Source organism: Caretta caretta, chromosome 1, assembly GCF_965140235.1.
Source record: "Caretta caretta isolate rCarCar2 chromosome 1, rCarCar1.hap1, whole genome shotgun sequence".
Lineage (NCBI taxonomy): Eukaryota > Metazoa > Chordata > Testudines > Cheloniidae > Caretta > Caretta caretta.
The window spans coordinates 35,044,709-35,072,039 of NC_134206.1; the positions used below are offsets into that span (position 1 = coordinate 35,044,709).

Sequence of the window (27,331 nt, forward strand, 5' to 3'; positions counted from 1 at the left end):
TACCTGTCTCATTCCCTGTACATGTTCCAACTCCTGCAACCAATGAAGCAGGGTCCTATGAACAACAACTTCCTTCACTACCCTACCCTGCTCCATCCCCAGAGCAGGTCCATCCTGTGCATTAAGTGAAGGGGTCTCCCGTGAGATCTCTATGAGCTGAGAGTCTCCCATCAGGACTTCCTCAGGACCTGGAAGCTTGTCTTGGCAAATAGGCCGGTTGCAGCTGCTGAGAGGGGAAATTGCCTCGCTGAACCCCTGCTACATAATTCATGCCTGGTTGTGTAGATGGTGGAGGCCACCTCAGAGCCCCAAAGATTGGTCCTGGCCAACATCACCAGAGTTGGAGACCTCCTGGACTATGGTCGGAGGGTGTGGGTGGACCCCATGGCACGTGCTCAGTGCATGGGGTTGCCACACCATGCATTCACCATTGTGTGCTCCAGCAGGTAAGGGCAGCCTTATCCCTGCTTCTCTTTCTTCTCTCAAGTGGGTCCCGGCCATCAGGTCCCTGTACCGTGAGCCCCTAACTACCTCCAATGCATCACCTAAGTCAACTTCACTGCAATGCACAACCTAAGTCCAGCCAGTCCATCTCTGAACCACACCTCATCACATTTGTGCTCCATACCATCCACTTCCTCTCCCTCAGGTCCTGCCCCCATACTAAGTGGTGGGATCTCTTGCCACCTCTTGAGGGTGGCGAACCCAAGGTCCCACAGCCTGCCAAGGATATCAGTTGGTGGCTACTCCACGGAGCCTTGAGCATGGATGTGTTCACAGAGTTTCCTGACACTTGCCCATTCTGCATTAAAAGGGGAATTCTGATGCACACTTACCTATAGTGCACCAGGCTGCACCTCTTCTTGAGGTTCTGGAGGCACTTTTCTCCTCAGTTGTTCATTTTTGCACACCCCATTGGTGGGTCCACAAAGTATGGAGACCGCCTCATCAACCACCTCTTGGTGCTGGCCAAGATGGGGAGATACTCTGTGACTGTGGGGCCTATTTCCTGTCCCTTGTTGTCTCACATCTCCAAGCAGAGTTCCTCTGGGCAGCATTCATAGGTGCCTTGGACTCCTTCACAGAGGTCTGATGTTCTCTGCTTGTGTTCCCATCTGGTACCAATTCTGACCTTTGGCCTTCATTTACACCCATTTTCACATTTGTTGTCCCAAGTACTCAGTTGGTTTCTGGGCCTTGTGGTCCCTCCCTTTGACTGAGGTGGCAGGCCTTTACTCTAGGGTGTCCCTAAGCCCACCCCTTACCACAACTAATATAGGCCTTGCACTGAATGAGGTAAGGGTCATGTGGAAAAAATAGCATGTAATCATGTAATTAAAGATGGTCTTATAATGCACAAAGGCAAGGGGACCGAATTAAGGTTGCATAGGAAACTTTAATTATGGCACTTCCAAAATTCTAAGTGCTTGAGTTTGCGACCTTAATAATGTTCTTTTAACACAGTTGCTCTGTTGGAATGGCACATGCATAGTCTGGTCTATTCTAGGAGCTGTGGGAGCCTCATGAATGCTCAGAGGGGATGGACACTTTGGAGATATAATATTTAAAGTCAAAGACGTTTCTACTGAGCAGGTGCTAACTGTAATTTTTCAAAGGCTCATAACTTGGCCAGATTTGGGGAGATTTTCAAAGGGATGGCAAAGGACACATCCCTAACACAAAGGTTACTCTCCTGCCAAATTTCAAGTCCCTGTTCCAAAGAATAAGAGTGCTAGAGCTGTACAAAGAAAAGGTCTCAAGAATTTTTGAATATGAGTGAAACAATATTGTCAAGGTTCCTCCCCCACTCTGAACTCTAGGGTACAGATGTGGGGACCTGCATGAAAAACCTCCTAAGCTTCTCTTTACCAGCTTAGGTCAAAACTTCCCCAAGGTACAAAATATTCCACCCTTTGTCCTTGGACTGGCCGCTACCACCACCAAACTAATACTGGTTACTGGGGAAGAGCTGTTTGGACGCGTCCTTCCCCCCAAAATACTTCCCAAAACCTTGCACCCCACTTCCTGGACAAGGTTTGGTAAAAAGCCTCACCAATTTGCCTAGGTGACTACAGACCCAGACCCTTGGATCTTAAGAACAATGAACAATCCTCCCAACACTTGCACCCCCCCTTTCCTGGGGAATGTTGGATAAAAAGCCTCACCAATTTGCATAGGTGACCACAGACCCAAACCCTTGGATCTGAGAACGATGAAAAAGCATTCAGTTTCTTACAAGACGACTTTTAATAAAAATAGAAGTAAATAGAAATGAAGAAATCCCCCCTGTAAAATCAGGATGGTAGATATCTTACAGGGTAATTAGATTCAAAAACATAGAGAACCCCTCTAGGCAAAACCTTAAGTTACAAAAAAGATACACAGACAGAAATAGTTATTCTATTCAGCACAATTCTTTTCTCAGCCATTTAAAGAAATCATAATCTAACACATACCTAGCTAGATTACTTACTAAAAGTTCTAAGACTCCATTCCTGGTCTATCCCCGACAAAGACCAGCATATAGACAGACTATAGACAGACACAAAGACCCTTTGTTTCTCTCCCTCCTCCCAGCTTTTGAAAGTATCTTGTCTCCTCATTGGTCATTTTGGTCAGGTGCCAGCGAGGTTACCTTTAGCTTCTTAACCCTTTACAGGTGAGAGGAGCTTTCCCCTGGCCAGGAGGGATTTCAAAGGGGTTTACCCTTCCCTTTATATTTATGACAAATATATTTTCCCCTAGCCTCATTCTTGCAGATGTTTTGGCTGAAATTATAAATAAAGAAAAAACAACCTGAGCCAGATACCCAGCATAGAAAATTCCAGCCCAAATGGTTTGGCAAAGTTATAAACAACTAAAAACAGGGTAGTATAACAGGAAGTGTCAAACAGGCTTAACCACAGGTGATTCTACCAGCCAGGCCTATAACAACTTAAGAAACTCTCAACCAGTCCAGGTTCTATGGTCCTGTATACTTCTCTCCCAAGCCTTAGTTCTCTTCTCCTTTAGCGCATAATATGTACATTACATTTTCAAAGCATTTTACAAAAATGGACTAATCCTCACAGCCTCATGCCTATATGCTAGGTAAGTGTTTGTTAATGTCCCATTTTACAGATAGGGGAATGCAGGATAAAGGCCCAAGGTCACAAAGCACATCAGTATCAGTAACTGAACTAAAACCCAATCCAAATTCTAATCCATTAGACCATAGGTCCTGTCAAAGTTGCTTAATTTCTCTGTGTCTTAGATTTCCCTGGGCAATTCCATATCACACATACCACATTAACCGCTGACGGGAGAGGAACTGGACTTCTACACACCTAGCGCTTCGTACTACTTGTGCAATAGATTACCTGCAGCATGTAATTTTTTTAAACAAATTGTATATGCAAAGTGTGGCATCTTGCTTGATGTTGCTGCAATATTGACCCCCTTTCTTCCCCAGTCAAAATCCCTCCCTCCTAGCTGGCCTAGTGAGCATGCTCATTTATAGCTCTGCAGGTCTGGCAATTAGCCTAAATGTATGTTGTGATGTGTTTCCCATAATCTTTTCCAAGTTGACAAATGAGAAGGTCAGGAAATTGCAGTTGCAAGCTTCATACTAATCAGAGGGCCATGGGCTGGGTATTCCTGTAAGAAGATAAACAAAACAGTATTATTATCCCCATTTTACAGATGAAAAAATTGAGAAACAAAGATTAAGGACTCAATTCTCAGAGCCTGGGCACAGCAGAGACAGGGAGGGACTGAAAGGGAGTGATCATGGCTTACTGAGTCTCAGTATGCATTAGAGCTGCATCCTTAAATTTACCATGCTGGCCAAGATCCCTCATAGATATTATGCCAGCAGGGAATCAACCACAGCAGGTTACTGAGGAAGGTTTGTGTCACTGGAGGTTTCTAAGAACAGGTTGGACAAACACTTATCAAGGATGATCTAGGTGTATTTAATCTGCCTCAGTACAGGGGGATGGATCAGATCACCACTTAAGGTCCCTTCCAGACCCTACAATTCTGTGATTCTATAGCAGAGCCTTGCTCAGCCACCCTACACGTCTCTCCCATTCCCCCCGACACACCGAGACTTGCCCCTTCCCCACTCCTTACATTGGGCAAAGCAGCTTCAGTGGAGGAGGCTGCAGAGTCAGGCACCAAAGCTGGTGGAGGATGCAGGAGAGCCATCTCCTCTTGCTTTATACCAGTGGCAATTCCCTTTACACAGGAGGAATTTAGCAGAGGCAAGCTGTGGCCATTTTAAACTCCCTTTGCACTGTGCAAGTAGCACAAGTAGGTTTGGTGACTTGTCTAGGTAGGGCACTAGTGTCTAGTGTAATTAGGAATGATCAGTCATGGGATAAGAAGGAAGTTCCTCTCATGGATCAGTAATGGGTTAAAAGATAGGAAAGGGAAGAAATAAACTGGGATGAGATTGAATCTATATTTTCAGTGGAAGAAGTTATGGCTTAAAGGATTGAATCCCAAACATTTAAATGAATTATTCACTATCAGATAAACTGTAGGCTATTTTAACAGGAATCCCTTTGCTCTACTGCCCTTGTGATGACCTGGATTCTCACCCCTAGTCCCAGCATGACCACTGGCCACTCATTATAGCCCATATATGTAGAATTCATTATTAATGTATGTTGGACTATCAAGTACTGCATTTATAGGCTACTTTAGCCTTAGTTTTAAGATACCCTATGTGATCATTTTCCCCTCCAAGCATGTGAAGTAGTGACTTGCTGATTTTACTCCAAAACACTTTTATTTATTGAAATAGTGACGGAAGTGTCATTGAGATTAGTAAGGAGCAGAATGGATTCATGGACACACAGGTTTTTCTGCGGTTTTTGGTTAGTCTCCAGTATGCACTAGTCATTAAAAAAATGCATATCCAGATGTTAGACATGCATGGTTTGGTAAGAATATTTCACAGCTCCAGTAGGTTATTCTCTTGGGGAATTACACCATTATGTAGGTTTTCATGAATACTGTAATCCTCAGTCTATTTGAGTTGCAGATCCAGATGTTTTCAATATGTACCACACCCTCTGAGTTACTTTCTTAGACACAAAATCTATAAATGGCAATTTGAGAACCTGTATATTTCACATAACAGTGTCAAACACAATGTATCAGGCTGCATTGCACTTGCCTTTTTGATCAACTCCATCCATGATTTTACAATTCAAATGTCCTTATTTTTTTCCATTTCCTAAATTTCCCTTCATTTCCATTTAGCTGCTCTTAAGCTGTGTTATCTACATTTTAGGTTTCAGAAGATAAGTATATTGCCCATGCTGCAGTAATCTCCTTTCATTGATTTGGGATGTTCGCCAGTCTCTTCTAGTATTCTGTGCTGATATCTTTATATGACTGGCTTGCATCCAACTACTGTCATCCTTTGACTTCTCCTTATTCCTTTGCTCTTTTAGTGCTGAGAGATGGCATTCTTAGCCTTTGAATGTTGCCCCTTCATCCCTCAAGTTTGTGCTGTAAACTGCTAGGACAAGCCTTTCAAATATTCAGATATTAACATTCAGCCTTTCTAATGTTTTCACTCACTCTTCACTTGAGATAGCTGTCCCATTGCATTCATCTACTTAATCAGCTGAAATTTAAATGTTTCATATATTTTACTCCCAGTTAGTACTTCAGTGATCTTTCTGCCATCTAAGACTTTCTTCTAGTGTCTTCAATGCTCTTTGCATTTTACTTTATATATTTTCCTCCATTTGATTCATAAAAGAAAAGAATGTGATTTGCAATTGAAACATTGCACCCTCATTATGTTTCCATCCAAGAAAGAGAAGCTTTCTGATTGCTGTAAAATGGGCTGTAACAAAGATGATTTATAATGGGGATTTAATGTACTTGCATTGTAGCTGGCTTTATATTAGACAGAATTACATTTTTATCTTCATTATAAGGCTCTTAATGTATCTCACTCCTTTTTAGTTTACAGGACAAAAGCTGTCCCTAGGCAACAGAAAATCCCTGAGTTGCAGCTTTACTTGTTTGTATGTACAAGGTACAACTTTCTCTTCATCTGTCACCTCTTGCAAGATGACTACTTCTCTAAAGAATCCATGTGAATTGGAAAAATAATTGTTCTTTGCTACCCTGGTCTACAAAATCAACAATGTTCTACTGAAAAAGAAGTATAGAATTCTATTACAATCACTTACCAAGACAAAGTCAGATATATTTAATTTCCTGTGTTTTTCCTGTCAATGCTTCCATTGATTTCAGTAAGCTTTATCAGGCCATTAGGCCGATTCAGACATCTATCCCTATGCAGCACAGCACTTAGCCATTGATTAAAGTCGGGCAAATACTTAACTTGAAGTCAGTGAGACTTAACCACATGCTTAGAGTTAGGCACGTGTTTAAATGCAATGCTGAATCAGTGCAGACTTTAGCTAGCAAACAGGGGACTGCAAACAGGGGAGTTTGAGAGGGGGAGGAATACTAATCTTGAACAAACAAGGTGCGAGTACTAATCTTGGGGTGAGTGAATTTGTTTGGCTCTTTGGTTTTTGGCTTTTTGTGTTTTTCTTTCTCTTTCAGGTTATTTAAAGTGTCAGGGTCAATTGGGATTGAGTATTTGGGGACTGTTTGAGCCTTTGTTCCCTGGATCATCTTTGATCAACCTCAATCAGCCTTGTAATCACCCTCCCACTGTGTGGTTAATTTCAGGTTTCAGAGTAGCAGCAGTGTTAGTCTGTATTCGCAAAAAGAAAAGGAGTACTTGTGGCACCTTAGCGACTAACCAATTTATTTGAGCATCAGCTTTCGTGAGCTACAGCTCACTTCATCGGATGCATACTGTGGAAACTGCAGAAGACATTATATACACAGAGACCATGAAACAATACCTCCTCCCACCCCACTCTCCTGCTGGTAATAGCTTATCTAAAGTGATCATCAAGTTGGGCCATTTCCAGCACAAATCCAGGTTTTCTCACCCTCCGCCCCTGTCATAAATATAAAGGGAAGGGTAAACCCCCTTGAAATTCCTCCTGGCCAGGGGAAAGCTCCTCTCACCTGTAAAGGGTTAAGAAGCTAAAGGTAACCTTGCTGGCACCTGACCAAAATGACCAATGAGGAGACAAGATACTTTCAAAAGCTGGGAGGAGGGAGAGAAACAAAGGGTCTGTGTCTGTCTATATGCTGGTCTTTGTTGGGGATAGACCAGGAATGGAGTCTTAGAACTTTTAGTAAGTAATCTAGCTAGGTATGCGTTAGATTATGATTTCTTTAAATGGCTGAGAAAAGAATTGTGCTGAATAGAATAACTATTTCTGTCTGTGTATCTTTTTGTAACTTAAGGTTTTGCCTAGAGGGGTTCTCTATGTTTTTGAATCTAATTACCCTGTAAGATATCTACCATCCTGATTTTACAGGGGGGATTTCTTTATTTCTATTTACTTCTATTTTTATTAAAAGTCTTCTTGTAAGAAAACTGAATGCTTTTTCATTGTTCTCAGATCCAAGGGTTTGGGTCTGTGGTCACCTATGCAAATTGGTGAGGCTTTTTATCCAACATTTCCCAGGAAAGGGGGGGTGCAAGTGTTGGGAGGATTGTTCATTGTTCTTAAGATCCAAGGGTCTGGGTCTGTAGTCACCTAGGCAAATTGGTGAGGCTTTTTACCAAACCTTGTCCAGGAAGTGGGGTGCAAGGTTTTGGGAAGTATTTTGGGGGGAAGGACGCGTCCAAACAGCTCTTCCCCAGTAACCAGTATTAGTTTGGTGGTGGTAGCGGCCAGTCCAAGGACAACGGGTGGAATATTTTGTACCTTGGGGAAGTTTTGACCTAAGCTGGTAAAGATAAGCTTAGGAGGTTTTTCACGCAGATCCCCACATCTGTACCCTAGAGTTCAGAGTGGGGGAGGAACCTTGACAGCCCCCCCACACACAAACTCACTCTCCTGCTGGTAATAGCCCATCCAAAGTGACTACTCTTTTTAAAATGTATATGATAATCAAGGTGGGCCATTTCCAGCACAAATCCAGGTTCTCACCCCCCCACCCCCTTTTTTCAAAAAAACACACACACAAAAACTCACTCTCCTGCTGGTAATAGCTTATCCAAAGCGACCACTCTCCCTACAATGTGCATGATAATCAAGGTGGGCCATTTCCAGCACAAATCCAAGTTTAACCAGAACGTTGGGGGGGGGGGGAGAAAAAAACAATGGGAAACAGGCTACCCCCCCCCCCGACATTCTGGTTAAACTTGGATTTATGCTGGAAATGGCCCTCCTTGATTATCATGCACACTGTAAGGAGAGTGGTCAGTTTAGATAAGCTATTACCAGCAGGAGAGAGTTTTTGTGTGTGTGTTTTTTTGAAAAAAGGGGGTGGGGGGGTGAGAACCTGGATTTGTGCTGGAAATGGCCCACCTTGATTATCATGCACATTGTAAGGAGAGTGGTCACTTTGGATGGGCTATTACCAGCAGGAGAGTGAGTTTGTGTGGGGGGGGGCAGAGGGTGAGAAAACCTGGATTTGTGCTGGAAATGGCCCAACTTGATGATCACTTTAGATAAGCTATTACCAGCAGGAGAGTGGGGTGGGAGGAGGTATTGTTTCATGGTCTCTGTGTATATAATGTCTTCTGCAGTTTCCCCGGTCTGCACCCGATGAAGTGAGCTGTAGCTCACGAAAGCTCATGCTCAAATAAATTGGTTAGTCTCTAAGGTGCCACAAGTCCTCCTTTTCTTTGTGTGATTGAGGGCTGACTATAGGAGAGAAGGCCTTAAAAGCCAGAGGCTAAGTGACCAGGAAGGGGACTGTAAACAGGGAAGTTTGAGAGGGCGTTTGTGAGAGGGAGTCATAATATAACTGCTATCATTAGTAAAGCCAAATCGCCAGTACCAACACTGCTCCCGCCTCCTCCACTGGCACCCAGATCCAGACAGAGACCATGACCCTGGATGCCTCTACCCAGATTCTGGCGTGGATTTGCAGACTGCATTTCCCACTCTTAGCAAGCTGGGCTGGGGGGACTGTCCAGTGTGAAAGGAGTCCACTGGCGGTATATCTCAGAAAGCATGTGGGAGAGCCACAGGAAGAAGTGGCTAGGCCGCGGAGCACCTGTGTCCACAACGAATTCATTGAGAGTATTCATATGGAGATGTCCAAGGCTGAGGTAGCTATCGAGGTAGAAAGGACTGCTGTCATACCGCAGGGGAGGAGGACATGGCACAGGGAGGACACTGGATGCTGGTTACTTTGGGCAGCAGGCAGTGCTCCACCCCTACTCCCAACCCACCCATCACAGTGATGAAGAACCATTATGCTGCCCTGGTAATGAGCAATGAGGAGGAGGAGGAGAAGCCACGTACCCCCAAGACTGGGAGGATCGCAGCCACCACTCCCAGGAGGAAACGTAGGGTAGTGGTGGTTAGTGACTCTCTTCTGAAGGGGGTGGAGTCACCCATCTGTCAGCCTGACATGGCATCCCAGGAGGTATGCTGTCTGCCAGGGGCCCATATCCGAGACTTACAGAGGGATTGTCAAGGATCATCCAGCCCCTGACTGCTACCCTGTGCTACTCATCCATGTGGCACTAATGATGCTGCGAGGTGTGACCTTGAGCAGAGCAGAAGTGACTACAGGGCTCTGGGAGTATGGGTGAAGGAGTTTGGAGCGCAGGTGGTATTCTATTTGATCCTTCCAGTCAAGGGTAGGGGCCCAGGCAGAGACAGATGCATCCTGTGAATGCCTGGCTGCAAGGATGGTGTTTCCAGGAGGGCTTCTACTTCCTTGACCACGGGATGCTGTTCCAGGAAGAAGAACTGCTAAACAGAGATGGGGTCCACCTATTGTGGAAAGGGAAGAGCATATTTGGATACAGACTGACCAACATAGTGAGGAGCAGACATGCCAAACCTGTGAAATGCAGAAATTGGGCTTGTTTTTGGCTTAATCGGCTTGTGAGTCGCTTGTTGGCTAGTTTTTGGCTTGTAGCTTGTTGATTGTTGTTTTTTTTTTTTTTTTTTGATCGGCTCCCGGAAAGCAGGGACAAGGGGGAGCAAGCAGGGGCAAGGGGTGGGAGAGAGTCAAGGGTGCACAGCGGACCCACCACAGCCCCAGACTGCATGCCAGGGGAATCTAGTCACAGAGTGTTGGGGTTCTTAGGGACTGGCTTGTTTTGGCCTTGAAATGGGATTAGCTTGATTTTTGGCTTATTGTGAAAGTCAGGGTGCTTATTGACTGCGTGAAAGTTGGAAACTGTGGTGGTGAGGAGGGCTTTAAACTAGGTTTGACGGGGCAGGGGAAAAACGCCCACAGGTAAGTCAAAAACATGGATAACTGGGAGAAGGGTCAGAATCGGGGGCGGGGGGGGGAGCATGGGCCATTGTAGCAGGGATAAGAGAGAGACAAGAGAGAACATAGGTGGGAAATCAAATCAGAATCTTAAATATCTGTATACTAATGCAAGAAGCATGGGGAATAAGCAGGAAGAACTTGAAATGCTAGTTAATAAAACACAACTATGAAGTTGGCATGACAGACAGTGGGATAATACACGTGACTGGAATATTAGTATAGGATACAACTTGCTCAGGAAAGACAGGCAGGGGGAAAGGAGGAGGTGTTGCCTTTTATATAGTAAAAATGTATACACTTGGACTGAGGTTGAGATGGAAATAGGAGTCAGACTTGTTGAAAATTTCTGGGTAAGGATAAGAGACGTTAAAAACATGGACGATGTCATGGTAGGGGGTCTACTACACCTAACTAGGAAGAAGAGGTGGATGAGGCTCTTTTTTGAACAACTAACAAAAGCATCCAAAGCAAAGGACTTGGTAGTGATGGGGGACTTCAACTACCCAGACATCCGTTGGGAAAACAACATAGCAGGGCCCAGATTATCCAACACATTCTTGGAATGTATTGGAGAATTTTTTTTATTTCAGAAAGTGGAGAAAGCTACTGGGGAGAGGCTGTTCTAGATTTGATTTTGACACATAGGGAGCAACTGGTTGAGAATTTGAAAGTGGAAGGCAGCTTAGGTGAAAGTGATCATGAAATGGTAAAGTTCATGATTCTAAGGAATGGTAGGAGGGAAAACAGTACAATAAAGATAATGGATTTCAAGAAGGCAGACTTTAGCAAACTCAGGAAGTTGATAGGTAAAGATCCCATGGGAAGCAAGTTTAAGGGGAAAAACAACTGAAGACAGTTGGCAGTTTCAAAGAGACATTATTATGGGCACAAGAGCAGACTATCCCACTGCATAGGAAAGATAGGAAGTATGGCAAGAGAGCATCCTGACTTAACCAGGAGATCTTCAATGATCTGAAATTCAAAAAAGAGTCCTACAAAAAGTGGAAACTAGGTCAAATTACAAAGGATGAATATAAACAAATAAAGATCTAGAAATCATGACCTATGAGGGAAGAATGAAAAAAATTAGGTTTGTTTAGTCTTGAGAAGAGAAGACCAAGAGGGGACACGATAACAGTTCTCAAGTACGTAAAACGTTGTTACAAGGAGAAGGGAGAAAAATTCTTTTCCTCAACCTCTGAGGATAGGACAGGAAGCAGTGGGCTTAAATTGCAGAAGGGAGTTTAGGATGGACATTAGGAAAAACTTCCTAACTGTCAGGGTAGTTAAGCTCTGGAACAAATTGCCTAGCGAGGTTGTGGAATCTTCATCATTGGGGATTTTTAAGAGCCGGTTGGACAAACTTCTGTTCGGGATGGTCTAGGTAATACTCAGTCCTGCCATGAGTGCAGGAGACTGAACTAGATGACCTCTAAAGCTCCCTTTCAGTCCTTCGATTCTCTGATGCTATGATTTGCTTAAGTGCACGACCTTAATGCTTTATTCTTTGAACTTTCATGATGTTCACAATAATTATTTTGATAATAGTATTATTTTGATGTATGGGTCCAGAAGTGTTTTTAGGATTTTAAGTACTGAAGAATTTACATATAGAGGCTGGCGTAGTAATTCCATCCACTAAAAGGATTATTAACTGAATGTACTACAGCCAACACCATTTGCCTGTATTTGAAGACTACCATTATATTGTTTTTTAATCATTATGCAAAGATCACTGGGTTCTATATATGGGTAAGTGCATTGCAAACACGAGCCGTGCTTTCTCCCTGTTATCAATATTGAAGAAAATAATCACAAACCAAATATTAGTAATAATATAATATGCATCTCACTAAGGTACTAATACATTACCATAGTACCTGAGCACCTCACAATATTTTTAATGTGTATATCTCCGCAATGTCTCTGCGATAGGAAAGTGCAAGCGTCTCCATTCTACAGATGGGGGACCTGAGGCACAGGGAGACTAAACACCTTGCCCAAGATCACACAGGAAAGTGGTGGCAAAGCAGGTCTCCCGCATCCCAGGCGACTACCCTAACCACTGAACCATCCTTTCTGTAGTATCAGAATATTTAGCACCTAAATAGCACTGTACAACATTATCTTACTCTACAAGCTTAGGAGGCAGGTTGGTATTATTTATTCACCTTAATAGATATATATTAGCCCTAAAGCCAAATGTTCCAGTGTGGATTTTAATCTTCTGCTTGAGTCATGGAGGTCCAAACCTTTGAAGTCCATCTGAATTAACCATCCGAATGCACCATTTGGCCACTCTGTCCTACAACCACTCACAACAAGTATGAATTAAACCAGGTTTATAAATCCTCGATTTAGCATTTTAAAAACTAAGTGCAAGGGAAAAGATGACCTGTTCACTACTAAGTGTGACTCAAACCCTGTACAATCTCTAGTATTTGAAAGTCACCTAGAAACCTGATATCTAAGCACTGCTAGGTAGATTGAGTTCCAAAGGACAAGGGATAAATAGAAAGGCAGTACAGTTGAAGGGGAAAAGAGAAAGGGCAGATCAGCAGCATTAGAGCAAAGCAAATAAGTCAGCAGCTGAAGAAAGAGAATATAGCAAAACTCTGCTACAGGCTGAAATTCTATTCCAGCCTTCAGGTGACATTACAAATTACTTGACTTTCACTCTCATGGTAACAGCATTATTATGCACAACAGGTGAACATAATGCTGCTATGCATGATCTATTCTGTCCCCAGGGTATAGCTACCTAGTCTCATACTTTCAGAACAACAACACACAAGAACCCCAAAACAGAGAGAGACAAAGCAGGTACTAATACTAAGTACTAAACACAGAGAGGCACAACTCACCCCAACTTACTCTAGGCTGTCTGTCTACAAACTGACTCTGCCAGGCCCTGATTGCATGCTTCCCTACAGAGCCCCTGGCCTGCAAGCAGGATCAGGAAAACCCCAGAGAACGTAAAGTGATAGATAAGAACATAAGAATGTCCATACTGGGTCAGACCAAAGGTCCATCTAGCCCAGCATCCTGACTCCCAACAGTGGCCAATGCTGGGTGCCCCAGAGGGAATGAACAGAATAGGTAACCATCAAGTGATCCATCCCCGGTCGCCCATTCCCAGCTTCTGCCAAAAAGAAGTTAGGGACACCATCCCTGCCCATCCTGGCTAATAGCCATTGATAGACCTATCCTCCATTAACGTATCTAGTTCTAGATCACAATTTCAATACAGTCTTCAATACATCACAAACGGGAGTGGGAAGGGTAGTGGAGTCTGTCTCAGGCCATTGAAAGCTTTATACCAATGTTCTTACAAATTACAAAAATAATTATAACAACCTCTTGGTATCAAATACATATTAATGCTCATGGCACTATGAATTATATGCAATGCATGATAATTATTAATTTTATAAGAAACAAATTTTTAAAATCTCCTGGATAGGTGAGGAGTTGTCAGGTACAGACCACAGCAATGGAGAATTGGGACAAACTAGTGCTCTGATCCTTTGTACCAGTGGACTGGTTGCACCACGTCTAATCACATCAAGGACGTTAAAGTTGCTCCTGGAGATAGTCTCTTCTACCTCTATGCTACATGCACAGCAGCCACCAAAAGATGGCAGGAAGTCTGTAGTGCCACCAAAGACGTGCGGATCTTACAGCTGTTCTGTGGCACTCAGATATAGCATGCCTAAATCACGGTGAAGCAACTCATTTATGCTGTGATTCAGCAAGGTAGTTAAGCCTGCACCTAACTTTAAGCATGGGAGTAGTCCTACTGAAATCAGTGAGCCGACTCTCATGCTTAAAGTTAGGCAGGTACTTACGTGCCTTGCTGAATGAGGACCTTAAGGAGCTGGAGAGGTACACAAGGGATAAATGTGACTGAAGGCTTGTCTGCACTTACCAGGGGAATCCACCCTGTGGCGATCAATGCACCAGGGGTCGATTTAGTGGGTCTAGTGAAGACCCACTAAATTGACCGCAGATTGCTCTCTTGTCGACTCTGGTACTCCACCGGAGTGAGAAGAGTAAGGGGAGTCGACAGCAGAGTGTCTCCCTTCGACATAACGTAGTGTGGACCCCGCAGTAAGTAGATCTAAGCTATGTTAACCTGAGTTATGCTACTAACATAACTCAAATTGCATAGCTTAGATTGACGAGCAGCAGTAGTGTATACCTGCCCTTATAAGTTTTAACTTCTTCAGGGAAGATAATGAGGGTAGACGTAATCCCCTCCTCTCTCTGAGGGATATAGCGCTATTTATTATGGGAGGAAGCTATGTACGCTAATGTTTGTCAAAATCTGTAGTCATGACATGATTTAAATTTATGTTTGCTGGATTCTTAATTACTTTTGTTGCATACTATGATAATTAGGCAGAGCCATAAATGAAATGCTCCAAAGCAGTCATATTTCACTTGGGCTTCACAGTGTTTTGCTGTCACTGTTTGTTTCTAGAGATTGCACAAGACAATTTGTGTGTCATTATTATTTATTTTGGACATTCCATTGTTCACTAGATTTAATATGCTTATGAAGAAACCTGGATCAACAGACTCCGTGAATCTGAGCTGATGATGAAACTAGTGGGGCCAGAACGTCCTGTCGGAGTCAGGAAATAGCTCTAATGCAGCTGATAACCACAGTGATCAATAACCCAAACCTAACTCACAAAGGAGTGGTTTCTCTACAAGACTCATTGTCTGATTGGGGAGAGAAAAAAGTACATTGAATAAACTTCAGGAGGTTGAACTATACTGATTGCAAGAATACAGAAATTTAGACAGTATAGTTAAGGTACCAAGTTATTAACCTTAATAGAAGTTTTAATGAGTAAAAGAGAATACTTTTCAGAAGATTGAATTCAGTGACAAAACCCTATGAAAAACTACTAGATTTTCCAGATCTTCATGTCTCAAATGCATTTCTTTTCCTCTTTTTAATTTTTTCTTTAACAGTTCTCACAAAATATCACAGGAGCACATACAGAGTTTACTTCAGTTTTTATAGAGAGTTACTGTAAAGTCACAACCTCACGGCCCTGCTGCCATCATGAGTGCAGTCTTGTTATCAGTACTGGGTATACAATGGCGCAGTGGTGCCAGGCCCACACTCAAAAGGGGGTTCACCATCTGGAGTGCAGACCTGCTCCCCCATGCTCCATTCCGAGGCCCAGTCCCTGATCAGCCTCTTTCCCCTGAGGCCTTGCCCACTGCTCACTCCTCTCCACCCTCTTGCCCCCTGCTTGTTCTTCTCTGTCCCCTCCCCCGTGCAAGCCTAGGGGGGAAGAGGCTTAGTGGGGGTGGAGCTTCAGGGAGGAGCACAGGTCATCTCTTGGGGGTGAAAAGGCCAAGCAGGGGCGGGGCCCTGAGGCAGAGCTCAGGCGGGGCCTCGGGGGGGGGGGGAAGAGGCCAAGCGAGGGTGGAGCTTCAGGGGGGATTGTGGACGACCAGGAGGCAGAGCCATGGTCTGGGCACCGGGGCCCACAAAAAATTTATCCAGCTCTGCCTGTTATTCATTGTTATACATATATATACACACAAAGGAGTAGTCCTTCTTTCCCCAAAGAGATTACAATACAAATAGCTAAGATAACAAAGAGAAGTGTGATCTCCATTTTACAGATTGGGAAGCAAGGAGATTAAGTGACTAGGCTAAGGCAATCTGGGACAGAGCCAGGAATTGAACCCAGATCGCCTGAGTTTTAGACACAAAACCATCCTTCTCCTCATTGTTAGCATATGGCACTGACAGAGCAAATTTCAGCCCAGTGGTTTCTATTAACAAATAATGTACACCTGCCTTACAAACACTGGCAAATTTAACCATGTGGCCTGCACAGCATGTTGCTTCCTTCTAAACAGTCAATTTCAAGCAGTCTCATGCCTAACAATAGAGTCCCATGCTGTCATAAATATAAAGGGAAGAGTAAACACCTTTGTCTCCAGGCAAATAGACAGAAAACTCCTCTACTTGCTCTTAGGTTAAAAAAAAACAAAACTTCTTCAGGTCTGTGAAGACTTGTGAATTTCCCTACAGGAGGTTAATTACCCTGCCTTTAGGTAGAGAAAACTCCAGCTCACAAAAGACAATTCCCTTTTGTCTCTGCTCTGGCCCTCAGGCAGAGACCAAAAAAAAAAAAAAAACCTCTAACTGCTTTCAGCTGAAAACCTGCTTTCCAGCAGCCCAAAGGGAAAAAAAAATTCCTTTTTAAAATCTGTGCTTCTTGTTCAAAAAAATCTCAAATTGATCTCAAAATGATTTCAAGTTAATCCCACAAGCTCTTCCACCATGTCAAGGTTCCTTCCCCACTCTGAACTCTAGGATACAGATGTGGGGACCTGCACGAAAACCCCCGTAAGCTTATTTTTACCAGCTTAGGTTAAAACTTCCCCAAGGTACAAACTATTTTACCTTTTGCCTTGGATTTTATTGCTGCCACCACCAAGCATCTAACAGATATATAACAGGGAAAGAGCCCACTTGGAAATGTCTTTCCCCCTAAAATCCTCCCAAACCCTACACCCCCTTTCCTGGGGAAGGCTTGATAAAAATCCTCACCAATTTGCATAGGTGAACACAGACCCAAACCCTTGGATCTTAAGAATAATGAAAAAGCAATCAGGTTCTTAAAAGAAGAATTTTAATTGAAGTAAAAGAATCACCTCTGTAAAATCAGGATGGTAAATACCTTACGATTCAAAACGTAGAGAATCCCTCTAGGCAAAACCTTAAGTTACAACAAGACACAAAAACAGGAATATACATTCCATTCAGCACATCTTATTTTATCAGCCATTTAAACAAACAGAATCTAACACATATCTAGCTAGATAACTTACTAAGTTCTAAGACTCCATTCCTTTTCTGTTCCTGGCAAAAAAACAACACAGACAGAGAGAACCTTTGTTTCTCCCCCCCTCCAGCTTTGAAAGTATATTGTTTCCTTCTTGGTCATTTTGGTCAGGTGCCAGCGAGGTGATGCTAGCTTCTTAACCCTTTACAGGTGAAAGGGTTTTTCCTCTGGCCAGGAGGGATTTTAAAGGTGTTTACCCTTCCCTTTATATTTATGACACATGCCCAGCTAATATAGAAGGTGCACTTCTTTTACATAGTAAAATATACACAAAACAAATGGCAGAACACAGCAACTGTGAGAGGAGAAATGGAGAAAGAGAAATGAGGAGGTATAGGGTATAGGCAAGGGTATAAAGACAGAGAGCTAGATTCTCTGCAGCATCTCCTGAAAGGCCTGTGTTAAAGGAATTGTACAGGGGCCTCACCATAGTAAGCCACTTATGCAGCCTAAAGGGCTTGGATCTGGAATATAACCCAGAGAGCCTTCATCTCCTCTCATTTACACCAGTTAATTCTATTAATTCCAGATTTACATTGGTTTAAATTAGAGCAGAATCAGTCTTGGAAAGTCAGTCAGTGAGGATAAGTCATGGAGATCCAGATTTTTAAAGGTATTTATGTGCCTAAAGATGCCAATAGGCTCCTAGGTGCTTTTGAAAATTTCACCAGGTGCCTTTCTGCATCTTTAGATACATAAATACCTTTAAAAATCTGGCCCTTAGCCTCTCGGTGCCCCAGAGAGGTCTCTTACTCAAACTACAGATTGTTTGTGAGTACAGAAGAGGATGAGCAAGGTCCATGAGGTAGGCTGGAGAACATCCATGGGTGGCTTTAGAAATAAGAAAGGTAGAATAAAACTGTATTTTGAAACACATGATGAGCTGATGTAGTTCTGTAGCTGTGATGTTCTGTACCTCAGGGGAACACCCAGCACCCCCATGTTCATCCTTATAATATGATTGTGTGGTATCTAATGCAAAGTTTGTCACGCCGGGTGTCTTCGGAAGGCTCATGATGTACTGAGCATTGTTATGGTAATGTTATAGTAATGTTATCGGTTGTAATTTCATGTATATAGTTATGAGGCTGAAAATGTGTCCTCATGACTTAAAGCAAGTCCAGGAAAAAACTCTCCAGAAGCAGAGGGGAAGTTCACACTTCATCAGGGCATGTATGGGACAAACCCAGCCCAGCCTCACAGGAATAAAGGACACTGGCCTAAGCAACAACAAAGGATCTGTTGGACTCTCGAGTGACTCACCCCCTTTCCTTTGGTCAGTTTGGGACTGTGATGAGGTAATGCTCACCTGACTCTGAAGGCAGGGAGGTGGGGGGGGGGGTGGCAAAGCCAAGAGAGAATAAAGGACATGATAAAAGGGAGAGATGTTTGCCATGCTCTTCCTCTCTCTTCCACCTACATCTACAGACACCACCACCACCAAGTAACTGAAGTGCTGATCAAAGGGGAGAGCCTGGCTGAAGGGCAACCAGCTAGTCTGTGGTGAGAAGCATCTAAGTTTGTAAGGGCATCGAAAGTGTTAAGATCAGCTTAGAATGGCTGTTTTTTGCTTTTATTTTTTTTTATTTTTTTTTAAAAAGTGTTTTGCTTTTATTTCATTTGACTAAATCTGACTTGTTCTGCTTTGATTTATAAACACTTAAAATCTATCTTTGTAGTTAATAAATTTGTTTGTTTATTCTACCTGAAGCAGTGTATTTGGTTTGAAGCATGTCAGAGACTCCCCTTGGGATAACAAGCCTGGTACATATCAATTTCTTTGTTAAATTGACCAACTCGTATAAGCTTGCAGTGTCCAGTAGGCATAACTGGGCACTGCAAGACGGAGGTTCCTAGGGCTGTGTCTGGGACCAGAGATATTGGCTAGTGTCATTCGGTTGCACTATCCAAGGAACAGCTTACATGCCAGAGGCTGTGTGTGAACAGCCCAGGAGTGGGGGTTCTCACAGCAGAGCAGGGTAAGGCTGGCTCCCCGAGTCAAGGATTGGAGTGACCTATCAGATGACCGGTTTGGATAACACCAGAGGGGAATGTCACAATAGTATCTTCAGAAAGCTCAGTGAGTCATTTTATTATGTACTGATGGATGTTCTGAAAAGTTTAATTAAAAGTGGTGCTCATGAAAAGTGTCAGCTTATTTGCATTCTGAGAAGGTGAGTCTAAGCTCACCTAGGACAAAAAGCCAGCCTCCTCAGTTGAGGGAGGGGCCGCAGAGCTCAGAAACAACAGGTTCCATGGGATGACAAATAATAAAAACAAGAAAGGGGTTGGGGTCAAAAGTTCAATGTGAGGGTACTACCCTGGGACACTGAGTGAAGAACACCAGACACACCCACTTCTCCAAAAAGGAGCCCAACGAGTTAGTGGATAGCACTCAGAGGAACTCTGCCCAGAGATCTGAGGCAAGGAGAGACCAAAAGTAAGGCTCCACAATCACAGATAACCTCCCTGTCAAGCTTTCTCCTTCTGGACTGATGTATAACTATCTTGGCCAGTGCCAGGAGTCAGACAAGGAGCTAACACAACTTTGTGAGGCCACAAACAGGGAATGTATAAAAGAAACGTCATGTGTCAGAGTCCGAGTCCCAGAGACTCGGTTAATCTACAGGACAGATACATCACGGGCAGCAGCAGAGTACAGTTTCCCACATTGATATCTTAATAAACCCCAGTCCTTACTTGCAATGTACCTCAACCAACCCTATCATGACTTCTAGCAATGTATTCCCTATGCTCTCTGCTCAGATCACCAATAAAGATGCCAAATAATGCCAACTCTGGTGACTGTTTTTATTTTATGAACACCTATAACAAACAGGGCTCAAAACATGAACACATTTCATATAGGCCAGTGAATAGACATCAGATGGCCTATATGAAATGGTGTAGTGAAGACATAGTCACCCGATGGGAGAGTACTCTATCGTGAATGGTCCCTTAGAATTTGTGCTAATCATTTTTGCTGAACAATCTATTCCACTTTGTATTTAGTTTTGATGCTTAGAGTACCTTTCCCAGATCCGAAGAAGAGCTCTGTGTAGCTTGAAAGCTTGGCTCTCTCACCATGAGAAGTTGGTCCAATAAAAGATATTACCACACCTACCGTGTCTCTCCACTATCCTGGGACAAACACAGCTATAACTACACTGCATACATCAGATGGTAATGACTTTTATCCTCTGACTTGGCCATATTTGAACCAAAGACTTGGAGCCTTTTACTCTATATTCCAACAGAACTAATCTAAGGGTTGGTCTTCACTATGGAGCTAAATCGGCACAGCTGCAATCGATGCACAGCCATCGATTTTGTGGGTCTAGTGAAGACACGCTCACTCAATGGGAGAGTGCTCTCCTATCGATTTCTGAACTCCACCTCGATGAGAGATGGAAGCAATGTCGGCGGGAGAGCGTCTCCCATCTCCATAGCATATAATGTGGATCCCGCTGTAATTAGATGTAAGCTATATGGACTTGAATTACACTACTAATGTAACTCAAATTGCGTAGCTTAAATCAACAAGCCGCTGTAGTATAGACAAGCCCTAAGTTGCCAATTCCGCCTATACTGTACATTTATTAAAGGATCCAGACAATGTAATAGATGCAATTTTTGGTAATTACTTTTAACATTCGTATGCATGCAAATGAGAATTCATTAGGAAGGGATAGTTATCAAGTAAAGTGCGAAAGAGTAAAAAAAAAGTTTAAAAAATGTGAAGACTGTTTTATAACACATTTTCTGAGCTTTCACTGCTGCTGTGTGAAGTTAACAATGAAGGAGAAAAAAGGAAGAGTGAACAGAATTTTAAGCACCATCACTCTAAGTCACAGGGGCTTTCCAACGATAGTAACCCTGGAAAAAACTCTTCATTCGAAGCCCATGATCAGATAGTAGGACAGTGCTAGTGCATAATAGTTTGTATCTATGTGATTTCTATACTCAGCTGGAATCCATTATGTCAGAAAGAGAGTTACTTACCAAGAGTGAACATACATATATATACAAATAAAATTAAAGTTCAGACATGTATTCTATGGTATTTTTGTTTTGAACAGTGTTATTGTGGCATGTTACTTTCCATTTAACGGTTCCCATTTTACCAATTTTGCCCCTTTTATTGATTGAGATCACATGTATTTGCTAAGCACTGTCTTAGTCTGAGCTTTAATAAAGCATTCTCCCCTACTGTCTAAATCTATTTGTAAAATTATTATGTATTGTTAGGCTTTAATAATCAATTTTATGATATGCATCCTCTACAGATTTAAATACAGAGGGTTAGCGCCTCACGGGGGGAGGAGGTTGAAGCGGTAACGATTACCTTTGCACTCCCCTGATCGTGGGCTGCTGTACCCCAGCAGCAATGACTGAACTGGCACACAAGCCCCTTTGCTGTGTCTAAGCCACTGGAGTGATCCCCCTATGGCTAATTATGCCAGCGTTGGTTTTCTTTTGAGAAGGCAGCACAGCACTAGGACACCTCACTGGAGCACAGATTTTGGACCAGCAAGCTATTCATTCTGTAAGCAGCGTAACACAGGGCAGCTACTTCCTTAAAATAACAATCTTAAAAAAAAAAAAAAATGTTCCACCGTTAAATCAATGACATAACTGGTTAGGAAAAACACTTGGGTTTTTCTTTCTTTTCTTTTTTCCCCCTAATGCACATTGGGCCTGATTCCCTCTCTTTTATTTATGTATTTATTTTTAGAACACCAACTGATTTCCATAGAATTACACTTGTGGAAAACTGGTGTCAGAGTGGAAAGAGTCACTGGTGACTGATGGAGGAAAGCTTGATACTTTAAAGGATATTTTTCCAACAATTCATGCACATTGTCTTGCAAAAAACCAAACAAACAACAATAAAAAAAACCAAACCAAAACAGAAAACAAACACAACCTTTACATTCAGATGTTATTTCTGCATGAACAATTATCAGTTGACATATTTTACATAAAATCCTGCCTATACTTCTCTCTAAATCAATGGCAAAGCTTACATTGACTTGCAGGAGAGCAAGACTGAGTTCTGATCGCTTGCATATTGAAATACCTTTGGTTAATTGGAATTAATTACAAAACTGAGTTAAAATAAAGCTAAGGGTGTAGCACACAAAAAAAAAAAAAGAAAAAGAAAAAAAAGAACCACCACCACATGACAGCAGGAAGAAAATGCAGACGTCCTCTAAATGTATCACCACCCTTTACTGAATCATGTCCTGGCTAGACTGAGTTGCATATAGCAGATGGATAAAACAAATATTTGAGAGGTGGAACATGCAGGGTGGAACAAAAGGTGTAAGATGCAAACTAAAAATATGAAATTAGAAAACAGAAAAAGTCAAATCAGGCATTAGCAAAATATTCCTAACTCTGAGATCAATCCGGCAATTGAATAATGTACCCAGGGAAGTAATCAAAGCACCAACATCTCTAGACATGTTGGAGAGAAAATGTAACAAGTGGAATATTGTAGAGAGAAGTTTGTGTTGTACTTTAATATTATTACTTTGTTAGAAGAGCTTATCAATTACTCATTTAATTTTTGCATACCCTTTTAAATATTTTCAACCTAGGAGTGGTGCAAAACTGAATAGGAAGAGCTGGTATTTACTGTTATTTTAAAAAGACTTTGTTTAACTGTGATAAAAACCCAATGAGTGGATTCTTATGTAAACTTAAAAATACCTGAATGACATCCTGCTGCAGAGCTCCTGACATCTAGGGCCTTGGGCATGGCTGACCCCTGCCCTCCAGCCTGCCCATGAAAACCGTCGTGCTCTTCATGCCCCAGCAGGAGGCCTACGTGGTGGAGCAAGTGGGCAGATTTCACCGCATCTTGGAGCCTCGTTTGAATTTCTTCATCCCACTGCTGGATCAGATTCAATACGTGCAGGGCCTCAAGTACGGGATATCATCAATGTTCCGGAACAGTTAGCCATCATGCTGGATAAGTCACCTTGCAGATAGATGGTGTCCTGTTCCTCTGGATCATGGACCCCTATAAGGCCAGTTATGGGGTGGAGGATGCTTAGTATGTAGGGTTACCATCTTTGAAAAGCAAAAAAATAGCACCCATCACCCCACAAAGCAAGCCCGGCACAACCTCAACCCCCAACTACAAGGCAACTCCGCAACCCTCCCTCCCTCCCTTCAGCTGCCACTTATACTATCTAGAGAGAGACCACATATAGATAAAATGGATAACATCATTTTCTTACTTAAACTGTGGAAAGTGGGAACACTGCAGCACCTTTAGATGGACACAGAAACTTTTAACATTAGATATCCCAGTGTATTGCGATAATAATGCAAATCTTTAGACCCATGTAAAAAAAATTCCAGCAGATTAAATTAGTTTTCTGGCAACTGGCAAATCCATAAAAAACCAGCCAGGCTGGTTAAATACAAGCCAGTTGATGATCCTATGAGTATGCAGTGACCCAGGTGGCTCAGACCACCCTGAGGTCTGAGCTGGGGAAAATCTCCCTGGACAAACTCTTCTAGGAGCAGCATAGGAGTCCCTCAACACCAGCATTGTGGGTGCCATAAAAACGTAAGAATGTCCATACTGGGTCAGACCAAAGGTCCATCCAGCCCAGTATCCTGTCTGCCAACAGTGGCCAATGCCAGGTGCCCCAGAGGGAGTGAACTGAACAGGTAACGATCAAGTGATCTCTCTCCTGCCATCCATCTCCACCCTCTGACAAATAGAGGCTAGGGACACCATTCCTTACACATCCTGGTTAATAGCCATTAATGGACTCAACCTCCATGAATTTATCTAGTTCTCGTTTAAACCCTGTTATAGTCCTAGCCTTCACAACCTCCTCAGGAAAGGAGTTCCACAGGTTAACTGTGCGCTCTGTGAAGAAGAACTTCCTTTTATTTGTTTTAAATGTGCTGCCCATTAATTTCATTTGGTGGCCCCTAGTTCTTATATTATGGGAACAAGTAAATAACTTTTCCTTATTCACTTTCTCCACACCACTCATGATTTTATATGCCTCTATCATATCCCCTCTTAGTCTCCTTTTTTCCAAGCTGAAAAGTCCTAGCCTCTTTAATCTCTCCTCATATGTGACCCGTTCCAAATCCCTAATCATTTTAGTAGCCCTTCTCTGAACCTTTTCTAATGCCAGTATATCTTTTTTGAGATGAGGAGACCACATCTGTACGCAGTATTCAAGATGTGGGCGTACCATGAATTTATATAAGGGGAATAAGATATTCTCCCTCTTATTCTCTATCCCTTTTTTAATGATTCCTAACATCCTGTTCTCTTTTTTTACTGCCGCTGCGCACTGCGCGGACGTCTTCAGAGAACTATCCACGATGACTCTAAGATCTCTTTCCTGATTAGTTGTAGCTAAATTAGCCCCCATCATATTGTATGTATAGCTGGGGTTATTTTTTCCAATGTGCATTACTTTACATTTATCCACATTAAATTTCATTTGCCATTTTGTTTCCCAATCACTTAGTTTTGTGAGATTTTTGAAGTTCTTCACAGTCTGCTTTGATCTTAACTATCTTGAGCAGTTTAGTATCGTCTGAAACTTTGCCACCTCACTATTTACCCCTTTCTCCAGATCATTTATGAATAAGTTGAATAGGATTGGTCCTATGACTGACCCTTGGGAAACACCACTAGTTACCCCTCTCCATTCTGAAAATTTACCATTTATTCCTACCCTTTGTTCCCTGTCTTGTAACCAGTTCTCAATCCATGAAAGGATCTTCCCTCTTATCCCATGACAACTTAATTTATGTAAGAGCCCTTGGTGAGGGACCTTGTCAAAGGCTTTCTGGAAATCTAAATACACTATGTCCACTGGATCCCCCTTGTCCACATGTTTGTTGACTCCTTCAAAAACTGTAATAGATTAGTAAGACATGATTTCCCTTTACAGAAACCATGTTGACTTTTCCCTAACAATTTATGTTCTTCTATGTGTCCGATAATTTTTTATTCTTTACTATTGTTTCAACTAATTTGCCCGGTACTGATGTTAGACTTACCGGTCTGTAATTGCCAGGATCACCTCTAGAACCTTTTTTAAATATTGGCGTTACATTAGCTATCTTCCAGTCACTGGGTACAGAAGACGATTTAAAGGACAGGTTACAAACCATAGTTAATAGTTCTGCAATTTCACATTTTAGTTCTTTCAGAACTCTTGGGTGAATGCCATCTAGTCCCAGGGACTTGTTAGTGTTAAATCTCTGAATTAATTCCAAAACCTCCTCTAGTGACACTTCAATCTGTGACAATTCCTCAGATTTGTCACCTACAAAAAGAATGGCCCAGGTTTGGGAATCTCCCCAACATCCTCAGCTGTGAAGACTGAAGCAAAGAATTCATTTAGTTTCTCAGCAATGACTTTATTGTCTTTAAGTGCTCCTTTTGTATCTCGATCGTCCAAGGGCCCCACTGGTTGTTAAGCAGGTTTCCTGCTTCTGATGTACTTAGCCAAAAACTCAAAAGGTAATAACAAAATGTTTTTTTTTTATCTGTTCTTCAAACTCCTTTTTGGCTTTTATTACATTTTTACACCTAATTTGGCAGCGTTTATGCTCCTTTCTATTTACCTCACTAGGATTGGACTTCCACTTTTTAAAAGATGCCTTTTTATCTCTCACTGCTTCTTTTACATGGTTGTTAAGCCACGGTGGCTCTTTTTTAGTTCTTTTACTGTGTTTTTTTTTAATTTGGGATATACATTTAAGTTGGGCCTTTGTTATGGCATCTTTGAAAAGTGTCCACGCAGCTTGCAGGGATTTCACTCTCGTCCCCGTACCTTTTAATTTCTGTTTAACTAACCTCCTCATTTTAGCAGAGTTCCCCTTTCTGAAATTAAATGCCACAGTGCTGGGCTGTTGAGGTGCTCTTCCCACCATAGGAATGTTAAATGTTATTATATTATAGTCACTATTTCCTGTTCTAGTTACCTCTTGGACCAGATCCTGTGCTCCATTCAGGACTAAATCAAGAATTGCCTCTCCCCTTGTGTGTTCCTGTACCAGATGCTCCAAGAAGCAGTCATTTAAAGTATCAAGAAATTTTGTCTCTGCATTTTGTCCTGAGGTGACATGTACCCCGTCAATATGGGAATAATTGAAATCTCCCACTATTATTGAGTTCTATATTTTGGTAGCCTCTCTAATCCTCCTTAGCATTTCATAGTCACTATAATTTCATAGTCACCAGGCCCCAGGACTGTTTGGTTATCTGGTGCCTGTGCTATGAGATATAGGACATCCATCTGCCTCCCCAGGGGAAGGAGTCAATGCAGAAGCAGGTGGAGGCAAAGAGATGGAAACAGGCGACAGCGTGGAATCAGAGGGGACCAGGGAATCTGACGTCAACGTGGCAGAGGGGCGGAAGCAGGTCCAGAGCCTGGCTGCCGAGAAGGCTGAACAGATCAAGAAGCTGCTGGGGAGGCCAATGCCATGCTGGTCAAGGCCAAGGCCAAAGCAGAAGCTATTTGGCTCCCGGCTGATGCTTTGACACAACAGAATAGCAATGCAGCCACCTCCCTGGCTGTGGCTGAGCAGTATGCGAGTGCCTTCTCCAAGCTGGCCAAGCACTCCAACACCAGGGACATCACCAGCACGGGCACGCAGACCATTGGCATTTACAGTGCCCTGACCAAACCACAAGCTGTGAAGAGCCAGAAGTGACCCCACTTGCCCCCACCCACACAGAGCTGTCTAATGCAGACCAGGTGAATTCCAGCTAGCAGAGGAGTCCAGAAGGCATGGATCACTGTGAACAAACTGCTGTGGCATGACTTGTCATGGAGTGGGCACCCCTGATTCTGCCATGGGGTGAGCCCTGCAGGGCACTGCCATGTGGGTTATGACCTGCTGCCCTCCCCAATCAGAGTCTCTCCTCCCTCTTTTGGGTCTCTTATTTTTATTTGGATTTAATCATATAATAAAGGAGATGGCACCAGAAAAAAAAGTGAAATCAGTATTCCTATTGCAGTCAAACAACAACAATGAAAATATGCCATCAGCTTTGTTTCCATGCTAAACTAATTTCCTCTTGTGTCCTAATTATTTTTAAGTGC

The 27,331-nt window shown here is 42.7% G+C and overlaps 1 pseudogene; it reads left to right on the forward strand.

The window, feature by feature from the left end:
• Positions 1–285: 285 nt before the first annotated feature.
• LOC125627323 (stomatin-like protein 2, mitochondrial) lies at positions 286–26,998 on the forward strand (annotated as a pseudogene).
• The last annotated feature ends 333 nt before the right edge of the window (positions 26,999–27,331 follow it).